General features: G+C 55.2%; 1 protein-coding gene across 5 annotated transcripts in view; it reads left to right on the forward strand.

The window, feature by feature from the left end:
- The first annotated feature begins 7868 nt into the window (after positions 1-7868).
- RNF144A (ring finger protein 144A) overlaps positions 7869-18061 on the forward strand; it is an 82607-nt gene continuing 72414 nt past the window's right edge. Inside the window, exon 1 of one of the 5 annotated variants that reach the window (XM_066234906.1) lies at positions 7869-8047. The gene's annotated coding sequence lies outside the window, so the exon portion shown is untranslated. Of the gene's footprint in view, positions 8048-9222; positions 9244-9574; positions 9591-16284; positions 16471-18061 lie in introns of those variants that run through there. The other 4 variants (XM_066234899.1, XM_066234902.1, XM_066234903.1 and 1 more) reach the window with 4 other exon arrangements.

The following is an 18061-nucleotide window of genomic DNA, read 5'->3' on the forward strand; positions in this document are numbered from 1 at the left end:
TCGAGCGTGGCCCCAGTGGGGCTCTGTCATCAATGACTGATCATGCAGGTTACCCCCTTGTTGAAAAGACTGTTTCATCAGCTGTGATGAGAGGGAGGTCGAATCACACCCGAAGATGTTAAGACTGATTTGAATGTCTGAGTTTTTAGGAAATGCATGTATGTATTTTTTTCTCCATCTCTGATGCTCTTGAGCATTGGTCTGGTGTGTTACAAAAATACTGTCATATATTAAAATGATTTTTTGAACATGCCTCCTCTTCAGCAGGTCGGTGTGATGGAATGTGTTCAAAGTCATTGCAGGCTTTGCAAGCTGCCATCGCTGAAGACAAACACACTTTAAAAACCAGCTGGGTCACCGGTCATGAACAGGCACATCTCAGAGAGCCCTCTCAGCAACAAGAGGGAGTGGAGGGGAGCTGCTGGGTGGAGGGAGTCGCCGGCATTCTGAAATGAAAGCCGGTATGATGGGGACCCAGCATCCAAAACCTATCCCCATCAGGAGGATGGCATCCCTGCAGACAGGCATAGCAACATTGCTCGATATGAGTGATCAGCGCGTCCCCTGCCGAGTGTGAACTGGCCCTCTGTCCAAGGAAGGAACAGGTGTCTAGCAGCATAGAGTCCCGAAGAGGCGCAGAGCACACCCGGAGCGCCCTGGTTCCTAGCTGTCCCCTCAGTCCCAACCCCGCAGGTGCCTGGAGCTGGCACCGCGTCTGCTCTGCCATCATGAACGGCCAACATTCCCCGTTCCCTGTGTCCCTCCCGTCCCCTTTCCCAGCATTCCACACCAACAGCTCCACATTCCTCACCCCAGTGTGCACCTCATGTCCTCCGGTCTTGGAGGGACCCCCTCGACACGCCCCGCACTTGACCTCTGGTTAGCAGCCCTGACTTCTTCAGCAGGGTTGTGGCCTTACCACCTCCTCCATCCCAATATGTGCCAACGTGGGCTTCAGCCCCCAGAAGAGAGGGGGAGACCCAGGAGCTTACAGACAGTGAATGAGACTTCAGGGACAGCAGAAATCCTCTGTTGCTGTAGCTGGGTGACTGACAGCCACATCTGGATGCTCAAGTCCACGCTAACCCCTTGAGGATATGTTCCCTACCCAATCAGGGGAAAAACAGGGTGGAGGGACTTGCACAGAAAATCCACATAGCAAGTCCCCACTCGGAGGCCAATAACACAAGCTTGAAAGATCAGAAAGATGTGAACATTTTGTTCATGACTGTAAAACTAAGGCACATTTGGACCATAGTTGAAAAACAGAGTAAAGTAGCCTGACCAGGCAGTGGTACAGTGGACAGAGCATTGAACTGTGACGCAGAGGACCCAGATTCTGAACCCCGAGGTCACCAGTTTGAGTGCTGGCTCATCCAGTTTGAGCGCAGGCTCATCAGCTTGAGCATGGTGTTGCTGGCTTGAGCGTGGGATCATAGATACGATTCTGTGGTCGCTGGCTTGAGCCCAAGGTCACTGGCTTGAGCCCAAGGTCACTGGCTTGAGCCCAAGGTCGCTGGCTTGAGCCCAAGGTCACTGGCTTGAGCCCAAGGTTGCTGGCTTGAGCCCAAAGGTCGCTGGCTTGAGCCCAAGGTCTCTGGCTTGAGCCCAAGGTCACTGGCTTGAGCTCAAAGGTCGCTGGCTTGAAGCCCAAGATCTCTGGCTTGAGCCCAAGGTCTCTGGCTTGAGCCCAAGGTTTCTGGCTTGAGCAAGACGTCACTTGATCTGCTGTAGCCCCCCGGTCAAGGCATGTATGAGAATGCAATCAATGAACACCTAAGGAGCTGCAACGAATTCATGCTTCTCATCTCTTTCCTTTCCTATCTGTCTGTCCCTATCTGTCCCTCTCTCTGTCTCTGTCACAAAAAAAAAAAAAAGGAAAACAGAGTAAAGCAAAATTAAGAAAAAAAAAATGGCCTGCAACTGTAAAATCCAGAGGTAGCTGCTAATTGACTTCCTACCTTTCCAGCCGCGCATACTTTATACTTAGTTTTATTTCCCACATACCTTCTGTAGGGTTTTAAAGCCAATTATTAGTGTCCTTGGACTCTAATGAGAACAGCCTGTTCTTCACAATCTGCACTAATAGATGAGAGGAGATTTAGCGGCATTCAAAAATACCACAGTTAATGTGGAAAAAAGAGTCACTGGGTTTGGGTTTTGAGTTAGTTGACATATTTGCTCACGAAAGTGAGTGTATCTCATGTTCTGGGAATTCGCTATATCTAGAAGGAAAAAAATGCAACCATGGAAACAAAGGTTCTCTGTGCCAGCTCATGCCAGGCGGGTCTGGGAAGGTGCCCCAAAGGGCCTTCTCACCGTGTCCCCGTCTGATTCTGATTGCTGTTCCGATGTGATTTCTCCCCCCCTCCTCCACCCACAAACCAAGCAATGCTTCCACCAGCTGGTGCACACAATTCACCTGAGTTCTGACTCTGTTGACCTGGTTGACAGCACCAAATCCCATGACAACAGCACGGTCCCTGGCCCCTGCCTTTCACCCGCTACGTCACCTGTTTGTTACAAAGGGCTGTAACTTGGGAGCAGCCAGACGGGGAGATGTCCAGGGCAAGTTCTGTGAAACGGGGTCAGGGGCTTCCTCTCCAGGTCCCTGCTCTCCACGAAGCCCCGTGGGGTCACCAACCCGGAAGCTCTCCAAGCCCCACACCCTTTGAGGGGTTTTAGGAAGGCTTCACTCCACAGTCATGATTGATCACATCGCTGTCCATTGACTCCATTCCCAGCCCTCTACCATCCCTGGAGGTCAGGAGGGTAGGACTGAGACCCCTAGCCGCTGGTCACACGGTCGGGTCTGCACTAGACTCTGTAGCATCCGTCCACCTGTTCCGTTTCACCCAAACCTTGCTCAGTGGAGCAGCCCATGCCCTGCCCACCCCCCTTTTCTTTTTTCTTTTTTTTGTAACAGAGACTGAGAGAGACAGAGAGAGGGACAGATAGGTATAGACAGACAGGAAGGGAGAGAGATGAGAGCATTAATTCTTTGTTGTGGCATCTTAGTTGTTCATTGATTGCTTTCTCCTATGTGTCTTGACTGGGGGGTGGGGCTACAGCAGACTGAGTGACCCATTGCTCAAGCCAGCGACCTTGGGTCCAAGCTGGTGAGCCTTGCTCAAACCAGATGAGACCACACTCAAGCTGGCACCCTCGGAGTTTTGAACCTGGGTCCTCTGTGTTCCAGTCCGACGCTCTATCCACTGTGCTATCACCTGGTCAGGCCTCACCCCCCTTTTCTTGTTTTAAATTTCTGGGACATTATACTTCGTGGCCACATCCATTCGGAATGAGCCCTGGGTGCATGACATCCTGTTGCCGTGTCCCAACACAGGACTGATTTCCGTAGTGGGCTTCCTTTCTCCTGATCTGGTATCTCAGTTCCTTCCAGGTTCCCCTATTTGCCTTGGCTTCTGGCTTCCTGCCTCAAAAGGGCTCTCATGTCCGAGATCTGACCACTTGCTTGGCTTGGTACCGCACTTCGGCTCTAAGACCCATTGCAATGAGTTGCTGCTCTGAAAATCAGACTATCATAAAGGAATTGGCTAGTGTAGACTAGACTAAGCTACAGCAACAAACACACCCTAAAATTTTCATAACTTAACGCCTGTGTGTGTATGTTCCTCTGGAAATTATCCTGTGTAGAGGCAACCCAGGGATACAGGGATGCTGCTGCCATTTTGTGGTCTAGCCGTGTCCATGGGTAACTCTAAGTTCACTGTGATGGGGACAGGCACAAGGTGAGACGCTTTGAGTGTCACTCTGCCTCGGCCCAGCTGTGACCACTCCTGTGGTATTGACGTATCAACCAAACAGAGTCATGTGTCCCTGCTTCTCTTCATGGGGCTGGGAAGTGTGTGCAGAAGATATTTGGCGAGCATTCCATGTCTGCTCACGATGAGGTCCAACTGATGCTGAATGTCATTCAGCCATTCCTCCCGAACTCAGAGGGCCTTTTAAAAGTCTGTCGAGCCCAAGGGCCATCTTTGATGGATTCCCATGGCAAAGTAGTGTAACAAAACGTGAATCCAAGCAACTCTAGGATAAGCACCCTTTATGCCACGAGCTGGCAGTGATTTGGGAGCAATCTCCCAGGGCCACGTTCTGTCTCAGTGTTTCCACATGGGAAATAAAACGATGAGACTGAACTTTCTCTCTGGTCTAAATGTCTCCATGCCACATAGATGTGCTAGGTAGCAGAGTGGTGCAAACAGGACTCATTTACTTCGCTTGACGAATATTTATGAGGTGCCCAGACTTGCTCTACCTGGGCAGGGTCTGGTGGTGAACCGGGGAGAAAATGTCCCTCCTATCTGGGAGGATGGTAGGAAAACAGAGTTTTATTTTTCTTTAATGGAGTGGTATACTTCTGTGTTGTCATCGATTTGACCACCATAATATGGCATTTTATGTTTATTATGACAGTTATCTTTTTAATTGTGGTCACACGTGGGCACCTTCTAGGTAAAAATATTAGTTTACTAAGGCTGCTGGGGCAACATACCTCCACTGAGCAGCTGACACATGGAAATGGACATGTCACTGTTCCGGGGGCCAGAAACCTCAGGTCAGGGTGTCTGCGGGGCTGGGGGGTTGCTCCTTCCGAGGGCCCTGCAGGGAGAATCTATTCAGGTCTCCTCCTAGCTTCTGGGACTTCCTGGCAAGCTTTGGCACTGCTCAGTGTGTGGAAACATCACCGGATCTCTACCTTGTGTTCACATGGCATCCTCCCTGGGTGTGTGTCTGTCTTCAGATTCCCCTGCTTTATTAGAAGGACACCAGTCATACTGGGTGAGGGGCTACGCTACAGGACTCCTGTATGACCTCGTCTGCACGAAGCACATCTGCGAAGGCCCTGCTTCCGCAGAAGGTCATCACTTTGTGAGATAGTGGAGCATAGGAGGATGACAGAAGAACTGGGGGTCCAAGCCCCCCGATGGCAATGCTGCTGTTAAACCCATGCAAGGGAGAACCTCTTTCCTCACTCAGACTCTTTCTTGAGATATGATTTTCTTCCTTAAGCTCCTATTCTTTGTTGTTTTGAATTCACATTGTATTATGATAGTTGTGTGTTTTAGGTTGTTTTTTTTTTACATCTTTTCTGCAGGTATTCTAGGAAAATAGCTCCAGCCTTGTTTTTTTTCTGGCTCTGGGGCTGTGTGCACAGCTGAAGGCTCTGTATCCTGTCTTATGTGGGCGCTGCACCCACAGAAGTGGTTATTTATGGCCTCTGAGCTGGGGAAGAAGGAGCGGAGGCGGTTGAGGGGAGGGAAGCAGCAATGGACATGGGCAGCTTACCCAGGAATCCCTGAGGAAGGCAGGGCCGTGGTGTAGCCCTGAGGGGTGGGGGAGCCCATCAGAGCTCACAGCCCACTTGGAGACTGTGTGCTTAGCAAAGAACTTGTGTGTGGGCTGCTTGGAACTGGCCCACACTGCACGGAGGAGGAGGCAGCCATGGGCTGAGGATGGCTGGTTACTCCCCCTCCCTGCACCATCAACCCCCCAGACTCCCGTGCCACAGGGGTGGGGGTCAGAACCACCATGGACCCTTCACTGTCTGCTTCTCTCTCGAAATAAGGAACTGCATTGAAGTTAATTTTTAGAATTCAATGAGAATTTTCTGTGCCTAGGGAATGTGTGACTACACATTCATACAACTCTTCATTTTTTTTATTTTATTTTGGAAATAAACTCTTTTTAGCCATGAGTGTGAATTTTGAGCCCCTTCCCACTCCATACCTAGAGAAGAAGCTTCTGCATGGGTTTCCCTGTTTCCTTTCTCCCAGACCCCTGGACCACTGGGACAGCACTGGCTCTCTAGTCCATTACCATCTAGCACTGGTGCCTGTCATCAGTCATCAGAAGGACGCTGGTTTGATGAGTGAATGATGACTCACAGACATTGCGCAACAATGGGTGTCTTTCACGTGGGCTTGATTGACATGACAAGCCTCCGGGTGAGAAGGTTCAAAGTCATGGCCGGTACAGGGAGTTGGACTGAGAACCCAGCAGCACTGAGGGGAATGACCTAGAGAGACATGGGCGGCTCCTGGTTGGACAGAATGGAGAGTGTTGCTCAGAGACAGAGCTCAGAGTAGATGACTTCACTGTTTATTAATGGAGCATTCGGTATTACTCAAGGCTCTACTGAGGGATTCACAGAAAAAAAAAAGACTTCATCACAATGCTGCAGAACCTTAAGATCTATAATCAGAGAGTGAGTACCCAAAACATGATGTGTGACACGCCATGATTGACACAGAAACCCACTGCAGATGACAGCAAGTCCAGAGGTCCAGGGTGGAGGAACGCGGTGGTGGACTGGGAAGACGTCATAGAGAAAACACGCACTTGAAAGGCATCTCATGGTTTGCTCCGGATCGCCTTATCCATGACAATATCTCTTGCCTCATCTCTGTGGCGACAACAACCACAGGAACAAAGACACACAAACAAGCATGGAGATGAAGTCACACACATCACCGCAGAAGCTCTTCCAAGTTTCAATCACGTGGCCTGGTAAGAAAGGGATTGTGTGCACCTCCACCTTCCCCTCACCCCAGGGGTCCCTCCTGTGAGACTTCTATGGCCTTCTTCACTACAGAACGGCCTGCATCTCAGGGTGGACCCATGCGTCACAGAGTGCGGGCGTCCATCCACCGATTCATATGTCTATACTCCCTCATTCCAGAGGAGTGCCACGGCAGTTCCAGAGTACGGGAGGCGGATTCGTGTTCAGCGAAGCTTAGGCTTCATGCAGAACCATTTCCACCTCGCAATGAGAGGCCGGAGTAGCTATGCATTATGAAGATCCTTCCATAGGGTCTTTTTCTTGGATAATGACATTCCTACAAAGAATTTGACATTCATCGGAGAGCTAGTGCCTATGCTTATCTTCCTCCATTGCATATACTTCTTTAAAAAAATTGTTTCATCCACTGTAGTGGAGGAAGATTATTCAGAGTCATGCTCATGAAGATTCTTGCAGTTTAATTGTTTGGGGTTCAATGAGACAAATCATAGCTAAGGACCACAGAGTCCTTGTAATTCTTCAGTTACATTGTTGCTGCTTTATGTGTATTTGACTTTATTAATCCCTTCCAAGATAGTATTACATACTTTTCATTGGCACCTGCATTTTCCGGATAAAAACGTCAAGCACGAGGGAGGAAGTTAAGTAACCTGCTTAGGTCACAGGCTGGTTGGGGACGGCATTGGAGTTTAGAGCAGACTCTGAGGGTGGCAGAGTTGAGGAAGGAAGACCTGTCAGCGGCTTTCCCCCATCATTCCAGAGAGAAGGAGGCACTTTTTCATAACACCAACGTGTCTTGTTCCGTGCGTGCACGACAGACCTCTGCAACTCAACACTTATGCAAACTTCTATCTACAGCAAGGGAACGTGGCAAGAACTGACTCTTACAGGAATCTGACCTCCAAAGATCTTTCACTCTAACAAGCTGGAGCCCTAAGACCAGAAGGTGGATCACTGTGCCTGGACCTGCGGTATGCACAAATTCCAAATCCTGGTGCTGTCCAGTTGTGCTCTGTTGCCCACTGTTCAAAGCCACCAGGCAGGGGGATGGAAAGACATGGGATGTGACCTTGGCAGAGGAAAGGTCTCTGATGCTCTGATGGACGGACACCCCTATCTTCCCTCGCTTGCATGTGTGCATGTCTAACCCCTTCCCCCCGCCCCCCTCTCCGTCTGCTGTAGGCCACCACGCAGGGAGCTTCATCCTGGTCCCGGTGGCAGGGCGGGCAGCAGGTGGCGCTGCGCAGCGGTGCTGGCTAGCCCCACGCCCCCGTCTTTGTGCGTCTTGCGCCGCGCCCTGTCTCCAGCCGGCTGCGTGCCTGGGTGGAGGCCGGGAGGGGACAGAGGGCGACTCCGGGCAGGGCGCGCGCGTGCGAGGTGGTGGAACCCGGCACCGGGCCCGGACACTCGGCCGCGACACTGGACACGGGCGCAGCGCTTGGAGCCCCACCTCAGCCGAGCGGGAGCGGCGACCCCCGCGGAGCCCCCGTGGCGCGGGACCAGGTGGGTGACACGCGTCCCCTTTGTGTAGACATCTCTGGAGCAGGCAGTGGCCAAGGGAGCAGAGGGATGTGGCCATGCGGACCTGGGTCTAAGGGGGGCACTCGTCGGCTGGCTCCGTGCCGATGGCGCCACCCTGGCCCCGGCCTGCCCTCTCGGTGTCCTTTGCGCCGCGGCCACTTGGGGACCGCAGGTCGCACTGCTCCCAGCCCGCGCACGGGTCTGGAGCGGGTCTGGAGCGCTGCGCCCCTGGCACGCCGGCTGGCCCCGTGGTGGGTGGCCAGGCGCTCTCAGGCCTCTGGCCTCGAGGTCTGAGAAGGGACCCGCGGGGGCGCGGGGAGGCGGCGGTCGCGACCGTCCTCTCTTTGCACATCCCTGGCGCCCAGATTTCCGTAGCCACCAGCCTCTTGCCAAGCCTACCCCGTTGAAGGCCCCAAGGACGTTCCCTGCTGGTCTCTTCACTACCCTCCCCATGGTGGCTGCCCAGCTGCCCCACAGCCATCCCGGGGCGCCCAGCCCTGGCCCCTTGCGCACACCTGGTGCTCCAGGTTAAGTGGTGGAAGAGGTTGTCTTTTGTACCCTAATGAACTCCATAGGTCTCAGGATGGTCACTCCTAAAGTGTTTCTCTCTCTCTCAATCTTCTTTTTTTTCCCTCCAGTGAATTAAAAAAAAAGAAAGAAAAACAAAAAAATGTCCATTCAGCAACTATCCTGTGTTCTGGTGCTGGGTGGAAGGCAGGAGAGTTAGATGAGCCCCAGGGGAGTATCCCTAGAGGGTCCTGCTGCCCTGGGGGGAGGGGGAGGGGGCTGAGTACCCACACTACAAAGTGACCTGGAAACTTGCTCTTACCGGTTATGGGAAGGAAATGCTGTCCCTCCTGGAAGCCCGGCCTGGGGATTTAGTAACTGCCTGTCCAGAGCTCTGGCCTGGGGCTGCCCTCAGGGGAGAGGCTCTCCAGCTGATGAACTGTTTGGAAGTGAAAAGCAGAGAGGGAGGTGGTGCAGGCCCCTCTGGGAGTTACCAGGAGGGGGAAGCAGGCAGAGAAGGCTCCCCTTGCTTTGTGAGGGAGAGAAAGCTTGAAGGTGGGGCCCTGGCCAGAGGGAGCTGCCCAGCAGAGGAGTGAGGAGGGAAGACGGGTGTGCAGGGAACTGCCCCTGGCTACTGGAACCCGACACTCTGTGATGTATTCCCTTTCCTGGTACTGACAGTAAGGACCTTGGTCTTTTCAGTTTCCTAGTGTCTTTTTAAGTTTTGCTTTTATTATTATTGTTTTTTTAAAGAGTACAGAGTAATTATGCCTAGAGAGGTCAGATGGGGACAAATCATGAAATTTATTAATTGCCGGCCAACTCTAGTCTTGATCCTGTGGCAGTGGGAGCCTTGGATAGTTGTAGAGGAGGGGAGTGAGTGAGCCCAGCCCTGCTTTGGAGTGATGGAGGCAGGGTTGAGGGCAGCCAGGAGTGTGAGGAATGGGCGCCTGAGAATCAGACCTCCCACCTGCACTGCTTATCAGTGGGTCAGGCCCGGGATCCAGGTGCCGTCCAGGTGAGAAATGGGATGGAAATAACCTAATTGCAATGGCATGGAACAGGCTTAGATTCAGCACACGTGGACTTTGTAAGTTTATGTTTAAAGGGACCCTGACTCTTATGTTGGTAATCTTGGAAGGGGAACTAAAGAAGGGTGAACTTGGGTGCTGGGGGGGGGGTGGAGCTACAAACCTGAGGGACCCATATGGGTGGGCACGCATATAGGGGAGGGGTTGGGGGAGGGGTAGGCAAGGTGGGGGCTGAAACCTGAAGTACGTGCAGATGCACATGTTGGATAGATGTGCCTGCGCCCGGGCTGGGACAGGAGACTGTGTGGTCCGTGCATCAGAGCTCGCCTGGAGTGCAGTGTTTCTCTTGTGGTTTGAGACTCCGAAAGGGACCTCACACACTGTTCTGTTGAAGCTGCTGACATCCCTTGAGTGAACGTGCCACTCAGCAGGCAGGGCCAGGCGCTGGGAGCCACGTCACCTGTTTTTTAACTATGGTTCAGGATTTGGGCCCACTGCCTGCTCCTCCACTTGGGAGCCTTTGTTTTTATGGGAAAGGCTTTGGAGGTGGGGGGAGGTGGTTCTTCCTAGACTGGGAACCACAGAGCCAGATGGTCAGCACAGACTCCTGGCCCAGCCCCACCTTGGGACTGTGAGGACGCTGGCGCCTCAGAGTACAAAGCAGCAGAGCAGGGACCCCAGCCACATAGAGGGCTGTGGCTGGCCTGACCTGACCTCAGCTCTCCTGCTGTGAACTGGAGCTAGAGAGGATGGAGACTGGTCAGCTACCTGGGGGTCTGGAGCTACTAAGGAGGGTGTTGAGCCCTCAGATTCTTCCAGGGCATCCGGCCAAGCGAGGACCCCCCCCCCCGGGATTCCTGGGTGCGGGGCAGCAGGGGCAGCCCAGAGGCTGTGCACACGGGCTGCTCCTAAGGAAGACCAGCTTCTCCAGTCTACCCTGCGTGACTTCCTACCTTGGAGGTCCGCGGACCACGTTGATGGTTCCTTTCTTGAAGACGAGAGAAAAGTCCTTTGAGGCGGCCGTTTCCAGAAGCAGCCTCACCTGTCCTCTGTGTCTGTGTTACGGACCCACGTGGACACCTTTTCATAATTAGACGAAGGAATCAAGTTGAAGGCGCTGGTCTCCTACCTGCTGGGGATCGTGGCTGAAGGTCAGAGCTTGTCAAACTCTGTGACCTAGCTGTGGGACCATGAGCAAGTGTCCTAACCTCTCTGGCCAGGCCCCAGTTTTCCTTCAACTGTGGAACTAAGATGTCGACCTCAACCTCCATGATTTTTGAGATCCAGAATTACAATGTGTCGGGCTCAAGGCCTTCTGCAGAGGACTGCAGGGCGACTCACCGATGTGGCGTTAGGGAGGATTTTTGCCAGATAAAAGGCTTTTATTTTTTCTCCAGGGTGTTATATTGAGCGATGAGGCTTTGAAGCAGAGGGGTCAGTGGTGATTTGAGTTTCCAACATCCTTCGTTCCCAGAACCTAGAACCTGGATTGGAACCTGTTTCCCGACTGCCCGTTAGGACACCCAGAGCAGGGTGTTGGCTCAGGAGCGAGATGACAAGCTAGATGCAATGGAGAAAACAAAATTCCTGAATGGCGTGAGGCAGAGAGTGTCCTCCGCTTACTCGTGGGCTCCTGGTGCTTGGCACTGGGGAGAGAGGAAACAGTCGGCAGCATTCAGGTAGCGTTTCCAGGCGCCGAGGGGAAGCGCTGTGTGTGGCCACGGGCCTATTCTCACGCAGACGCAAAGGACAGGAACTGCTGCTGTCCCCCAGAGCTTGGGGGCTCTGAGTTGAGAGTGTCTCCCCGACTTCCATTGGCCCGTTAGCCATGAGGACGGCGAGGGGGCCGTCCCATGAGGGTCCATCTTTGCATCCAGGACGTCTGTAAACTGGCCCGTGGCCAGCTGACCCCTGGTTCTCCACACCTGCCCTCTGTGGCCAGCTTGTCAGCGGCCTCTCTCTCAACCCGGGTGGCTTGCGTGCATCCCCTGTGGACGGGGCAGCCTGCTGGTCAGGGAGTCTGTCACCGTCCCGCAGCGGCTATGTGGGAACACGCGGACTGTTTCTTCTCTAGGTGGAGCATTCTTACCTAGCTGTTCGGAAGCCAAGTCCATGGAGATTCTGTTTAACTTTTTGGGATGCTGTGCGTTGATCCCTCTGGTGTGTGTGTCCCTCACCACTCTGTCCACTGGCCGCCTGTCACTTCCCTGCTGGGACACCCTCAGCGGTTCCCCTGCATGCTCAGTCTGCAGTGTGCCCGCCCAGAGTGGGGGTGGGGTTGGGGGTGGGGAGTTCTTCACCTCCTCGTTCCAGCCTCTTCCTGGCGCTCACCTTCCATGGCCTCCGCAGGGAAGGGCCAGACCCCCTATGATCCTCACAGGCTCACACACACGTGGCCTCACTGAGCACCAGGAAGTTGGCACAGGGATCGTGGAGGCCGACACGTCCAGTGGTGGCACCTTAGGGATGAGGAGACAGACACAGACCCGGGGCTCACGCCGGCCCCTCCCACCCAGGCCTGGGCCCCATGTTCTCCCTCTGCTGGGGGAACTTCCCACCCAGGCCTGGGCCCCCATGTTCTCCCCTCTGCTGGGGGAAACTTCCCACCCAGGCCTGGGCCCCATGTTCTCCCCTCTGCTGGGGGAAACTTCCCACCCAGACCTGGGCCCCCTGTTCTCCGCTGTGCTGGGGGAAACTTCCCACCCAGGCCTGGGCCCCATGTTCTCCCTCTGCTGGGGGAAACTTCCCACCCAGGCCTGGGCCCCCATGTTCTCCCCTCTGCTGGGGGAAACTTCCCACCCAGGCCTGGGCCCCATGTTCTCCCCTCTGCTGGGGGAAACTTCCCACCCAGACCTGGGCCCCCTGTTCTCCGCTCTGCTGGGGGAAACTTCCCACCCAGGCCTGGGCCCCATGTTCTCCCTCTGCTGGGGGAAACTTCCCACCCAGGCCTGGGCCCCCATATTCTCCCCTCTGCTGGGAGAAACTTCCCACCCAGGCCTGGGCCCCCATGTTCTCCCCTCTGCTGGGGGAAACTTCCCACCCAGGCCTGGGCCCCCATGTTCTCCCCTCTGCTGGGGGAAACTTCCCACCCAGGCCTGGGCCCCCATGTTCTCCCCTCTGCTGGGGGAAACTTCCCACCCAGGCCTGGGCCCCCATGTTCTCCCTCTGCTGGGGGAAGCTTCTCTGTTTCAGCAGGTGCTTCCATAGCAACTTTTATTCAGACTCTGCAATTGCACTTAAAACTCTAATTTTAGTGATTTATGTAACTTGTCATTTCCGCTAAATTATAAGCCTTACGAGTGTAGAAATTTTATTCATTTTTACCCTTCCCTCAGCGCCTGTTAGGGTCTTTCTAAATGCATTTTTTGTCCCCTGATTGAACACAAAGTAGGGAACCCAGGTTCAAGAGGGGAAGTGTGGGGTAATGGGATTTGGGGGCACATTCTGTCCTCTCTCTGGGGGGGGGTCAAGCCACGGGGCAGGAGGGTGGGAGGCTGGCCACACTGTGGAGTGAGTATGGGTTCGGGGTGGAGGCTGAAGACTGGCCCGAGGGCACAGCCCCGGCTTGGGAGGCAAGCAGGAAGGGAGTCCCTGACCGTCCTGGGTCTGGCGGCTGTGTGGACAGCAGACAGCAGCAGTTCCAGCGCCACAGGTGGTGGCCTGTGTGGGCTGGCCGGAGGCGGTCCTGCGCTGTGGGGAGCACACGGAGGCAGGGGACAGACAGACAGACTTGGCCTCACCCTGTAGAGCTCACAGTCCAGCAAGGGAGACCAGCCGAGGGGACGATGTGCCCGTCCGAGTGTGAGTCAGGAGTGACTGATGGAGCCCGTGAGCTCAGATGGCAGACTGAAGATGGGGGGGTGGCAGAGAAGAGAGGGCTGTGCCCGGGCAGAAGGGGCCTAAGGTGCGACCGCACAGGATTTGTTCTTGAGGGCGTCGAACACTTAGGGTGTGTGGTCGGACCCACAGGGACAGGATGGCATGGGGCACCAATGGCCTGATGAGAGTGGGTGCTCTGGGTAAAGAGGTGACCAGAGTGTTTGCGGGTGTGGATTCACGTGGTTTGTCCTGTGTGAGAACAGCGGCTGCTAAGAACAGCCGATGGAATAAAGGCACCTTGTTCCTGCTTTCTCGAGCACATCCGGCCCTCCTCTGCTCGGCTGGCCGGGTACCTGCAGGATAATTCATAGTCATTCCATGGGCTCTATCCCCGCGGACCCTGTTTCTTGAGTCTCTTTTGTTCCTGTGGCCTATGGGGCCAGTTTGCATTCAGAGACATCTATAGGGTGCATGTCTCAAGTGATGCTTTTCTGTGGGGAGTGTGAAGACTCGCAGAGCCTGGGCCAGGCTGAGGGTTCCGTGACTGAGAACATCAGGGCACAAACATTCCTGTGAGTGGATCTCCCCCACAGCCGATTGCCACACAGTACTTCCCACACGAGATGTGTCATAGCCAGGACCGTGGAGTAAACAGGTCGTCCAGAGGACCTTCGGGTCCGGCAGTGCCGGATCTGCGTCTACTGGCTAACAAGGTGCACGTTTCCCCGAGCTCTTGGCAGGGCCCAGCTGTCCCGGGCCCCCGGGTGGAAGAGTCAGAGCAGGCTGTCTCTGCTAAGATCACCGCCCCTTCTTTCTTCTCTTCTTCTCTGGATCTCAAAGAGGCACACGCAGTGGCCCCGAGGACTGAGGCGGTCTGGCTGTGGGTGGCCAGCCGAGCGGCGGATAGGGCTGGATATGCTCGAGAAAGCAGGAACAGGGCGCCTTTATTCCATCGGCTCCTGGGACCCCAAGAACCTGCCTCTGTATTGATTTCTGTTCCCCTGGCTATGCTCCTTGGTAGCTCTGTACCTTCCCCTGGCACCCTGCACAGGGCAGTGCTGTGGACGCACTGTGCCCTGTCCCCACGTCCGTGTGTGAGTGCCTAATCCCCAGGCTGATGGTGTCAGGAGGGGAGGAGAGCCCTCTGCCGTGTGGGGACACAGAGAGAAGTGCCATCGGTCATCCAGGAAGGGAGTTCCCACCCGTCACGAACTCTGCTGGTGTCTTGGTCTTGGTCTTGGTCCCTGAGAAATAAATCAGTATTGTTGATGAGCCATGTATTCTAGGGAACTTTGGCTTTGATAGCCCGGTGAGGCTAGGACAGGCAGAAGTGGCCAGTCACCCATCGTGCTGGAGCTGGGCCCACTCTGTTGATCACGTCTTAACGTCTTAACTTGATCATCTGCCAAGACCTGAGTGAGGTCCCTGCCACAGATCCTGGGGTGAGGAGTTTGACCTGTCTATTGGGGAACACTGTTGAACCCCCAATACCCATCTACCGGGGTCAGGGAGTAAGTGTTTGCAACAGAAAACTCCCAACAAGCCCTTAGTGGGTTTCTGTGTCTTGGGTGACGCCATGGGGAAGGTAGGAGGAGGTGGCCTCGGTCCAGCCCCGCTGCTGGGTGCCGTCACCGAGAACCCGGGATCACTTCTCTTTGCTCCACCATCCTCGGAATGTTACCCTTCGCCCTCCTGTGGACAGCCTGGGGTCCAGACGCACCCATCTGTATTTAAGGAAGCGGGAGAGGTGGGGGAAAGTCTGGGTACTCTGCCTCTTCCCCCTTTGTCAGGAAAGCACAGGTCTTTCCAGTAGCCCCGCGGTGGCCTGGGCCAGGCTCCGCAGCGGCTCCCAGGAGCGAGAGGAGCGAGAGCGGAGAGGCCGCAGGACCGGCCTGGAGCAGACTGACCTGGACGGGGAGGAAACAGCTGCCCGGTGTGGTGTGAACGCAGACGGCACTTTCATAGACTGTCCCTGCTCCTCTTAGCTTACCAGACCGATGGGGTTCGGACCAGGAAGCACGTGGCTGAAACGCCCCTGGTGCCAGGTTAGTACGGCCTGAGCGCCCCAGGATCTTCCGTGGACGTGGACAGCGCTGGGTGCAGTGAGGGCTAGGAAAGCCCTGTGCTGACCTTGTTAATTTCTGTGTCCCCTCTGCAGCCTGGCACATAGTAGGTGGTCGATACATAATTGTTAAAGGCATTGGGCATCTTTTCCCTTCACAGATAGACATTCGAGTCCAGAAACAGTCCCATGCATTCATTCTCTGTTTTGTCCACATATCCACTCAAACCATTTTTTGGCCCTGGGGGTTCAATGGCAGACAAGGCACTCTACAGAGAGGATGGGGGTGTGGTGAGAGGCAGGGACTGACGAGGTCCTTCCAGGATGAGACAGAGATAGGGTATGGCTATCTGTCAGCAGCAGGACAGCTGTTCATCCCTCACATTTGGGGGAGCATGTAACTTTCAGTTTCTCTCTGGTAAAAAACAACCAGCTGGGACACAGGGGAATCCCTTTCCATCCATTCCCATCGCTAACAAAAGAGCCAGAAATTTCAGGTACATGCTCTTCGCGCGCTGAGTGCATACTGCCAAGCGCTGTCCCCACCCCCCAGGCAGGGCGCAGGGCCCTGCACGGAGCAGCTGGTTCATAAACGGATGTGCCACAGGGAGCAGTCCCTTATCTGCTAACACTTGAATCACTCCCAGGCCTCTTTCTCCTTTGGCCTGAAGCCCTGATTCCTTTGGCAGTGACCTTGTTTTCTCTCCGTCCCTGGCCACGTGCTGGGGGCTCAGCCTTTTTCCAGGCAGAACAACAGCTCTGCCCACGGAAGAGGCCACTCGCTGGAGGCCTTGGCCGGGCCTGGCTGTCCAGCAGGTTGGGCTGTGCTCTCTCGAGGCCTGTGTTCATCTGGGCAAGACGGGGCCTCCTCTGGGTCCAGTTGGAGCAAACCAGAGGCAGGCAGGTGGAGAAGGGGTGCCCACAAGAGCTGGGCTGTTGGGCTTGCTGAGGCCTGGGACTGCGGCCAGTGCCACGTGAGCCGGGTGGTGAGTGTGGAAAGCGGCTGTGGCGAGACCTGGTGTGGGAAGCGGAAGATAAACTATGTCAGGGGGGCTGATTGCAGCCCGGGCATTCTGGCTTCAGTAAAACCAGTGACGAACAGGAATCGTCCTTGCTTGTTGTCAGTCTTCCACAGACAAGGACACAAGAGATGGTGAAATTCCATATTGTCTTGGACGGGCGATGTGGGGGGACTCCCTGGAAGGACTGTGTTCTCTTCGTGGCGAGCGGCCTTTTGGCCACTTCATCCCCTTCCCGGGGGCTGGCCGCTCCAGCCCCGCTGGCAGTGGTGACCTCGCACGGTGGCATGTTTGCCCCTGATTTGGGCTGTGTCGTGACGGTCACTCGACAGCTCTCATTTCATATCTTCCTCTTCTCTGCTGCCTGGAGTACTTGGGCTCAGCTGTTAACTGGCTCGGTCCAGTTCAGGATCAGTTCAGATGCAGAAGTCCTTCCATTGTTCATTTTTTTTTTTTTTTGTATTTTTCTGAAGCTAGAAACGGGGAGAGACAGTCAGACAGACTCCCGCATGCGCCCGACCGGGATCCACCCGGCATGCCCACCAGGGGGCGACGCTCTGCCCACCAGGGGGCGATGCTCTGCCCCTCTGGGGCGTCGCTCTGTTGCGACCAGAGCCACTCTAGCACTTGGGGCAGAGGCCAAGGAGCCATTCCCAGCGCCTGGGCCATCTTTGCTCCAGTGGAGCCTCGCTGCAGGAAGGGAAGAGACAGACAGAGAGGAAGGAGAGGGGGAGGGGTGGAGAAGCAGATGGGCGCTTCTCCTGTGTGCCCTGGCCGGGAATCGAACCCGGGACTTCTCACACCAGGCCGACGCTGTACCACTGAGCCAATCGGCCAGGGCCTTTGTTTTTGTTTTTAATGTGTGTAAAATGAAGGGCTCGGGTTAGATGAATTCACCTTTTTCCCTTACAAAACTGCTGGTTGAATTTTACTTCGACTCCCAAGTCAGCCTCAGGTTCAATGTCACAGATTCTCCTGATGTCCCTGAGCCCCCCTGTCCTACAGCTTCTGCTGTGGCTTTTCTGAGTGTTATTTTCCCCGCCTGCCTTCCCAGCCCAAGGCACCCCCAGACCCTCCCGTGGCAGGTATGCACTGAGGGCTGGGAGAGGGAGGAGCCTGTCCCATGTGCATCTGTTCTCTGGGAGCCCTGCCCCCCACACCAGGCCTGTGCCACCAAGTCCTAGCTTAGAGTACTGGCATGTGCTGCCCCACACCCAGGTGGCCTTCTGCAGCCACCTCCTCTGTGCCCCGGCGGTCAGTTCAGCGTGTGCCATGGAGACGGGTGGCTGTCCTGGCCTGCTCCACCCTCTGGCCTGTTGTCCATGGCTGGCTACCTCTCCTGTTGTCAGCTGACACCCTCTCCCCAGTGGTTCCGGGCATCCTGGTGTTCCCGCAGGGCCGCCTCACCGCAGGTTTTCCTGAAGCGGCTCTGTGCCCCGTCCGAGGCCGCCCTGGCTCCTCCTGCAGGTCTTCCTGTCCTTCCTGGGAGCTCCCTGTGGCCCCTCCCAGCCTCGTCGTGGCCCCCGAGCTGCTGCTGCAGCATTTTGCACATGACCCT

Source organism: Saccopteryx bilineata, chromosome 6 (genome assembly GCF_036850765.1).
Source record: "Saccopteryx bilineata isolate mSacBil1 chromosome 6, mSacBil1_pri_phased_curated, whole genome shotgun sequence".
NCBI lineage: Eukaryota > Metazoa > Chordata > Mammalia > Chiroptera > Emballonuridae > Saccopteryx > Saccopteryx bilineata.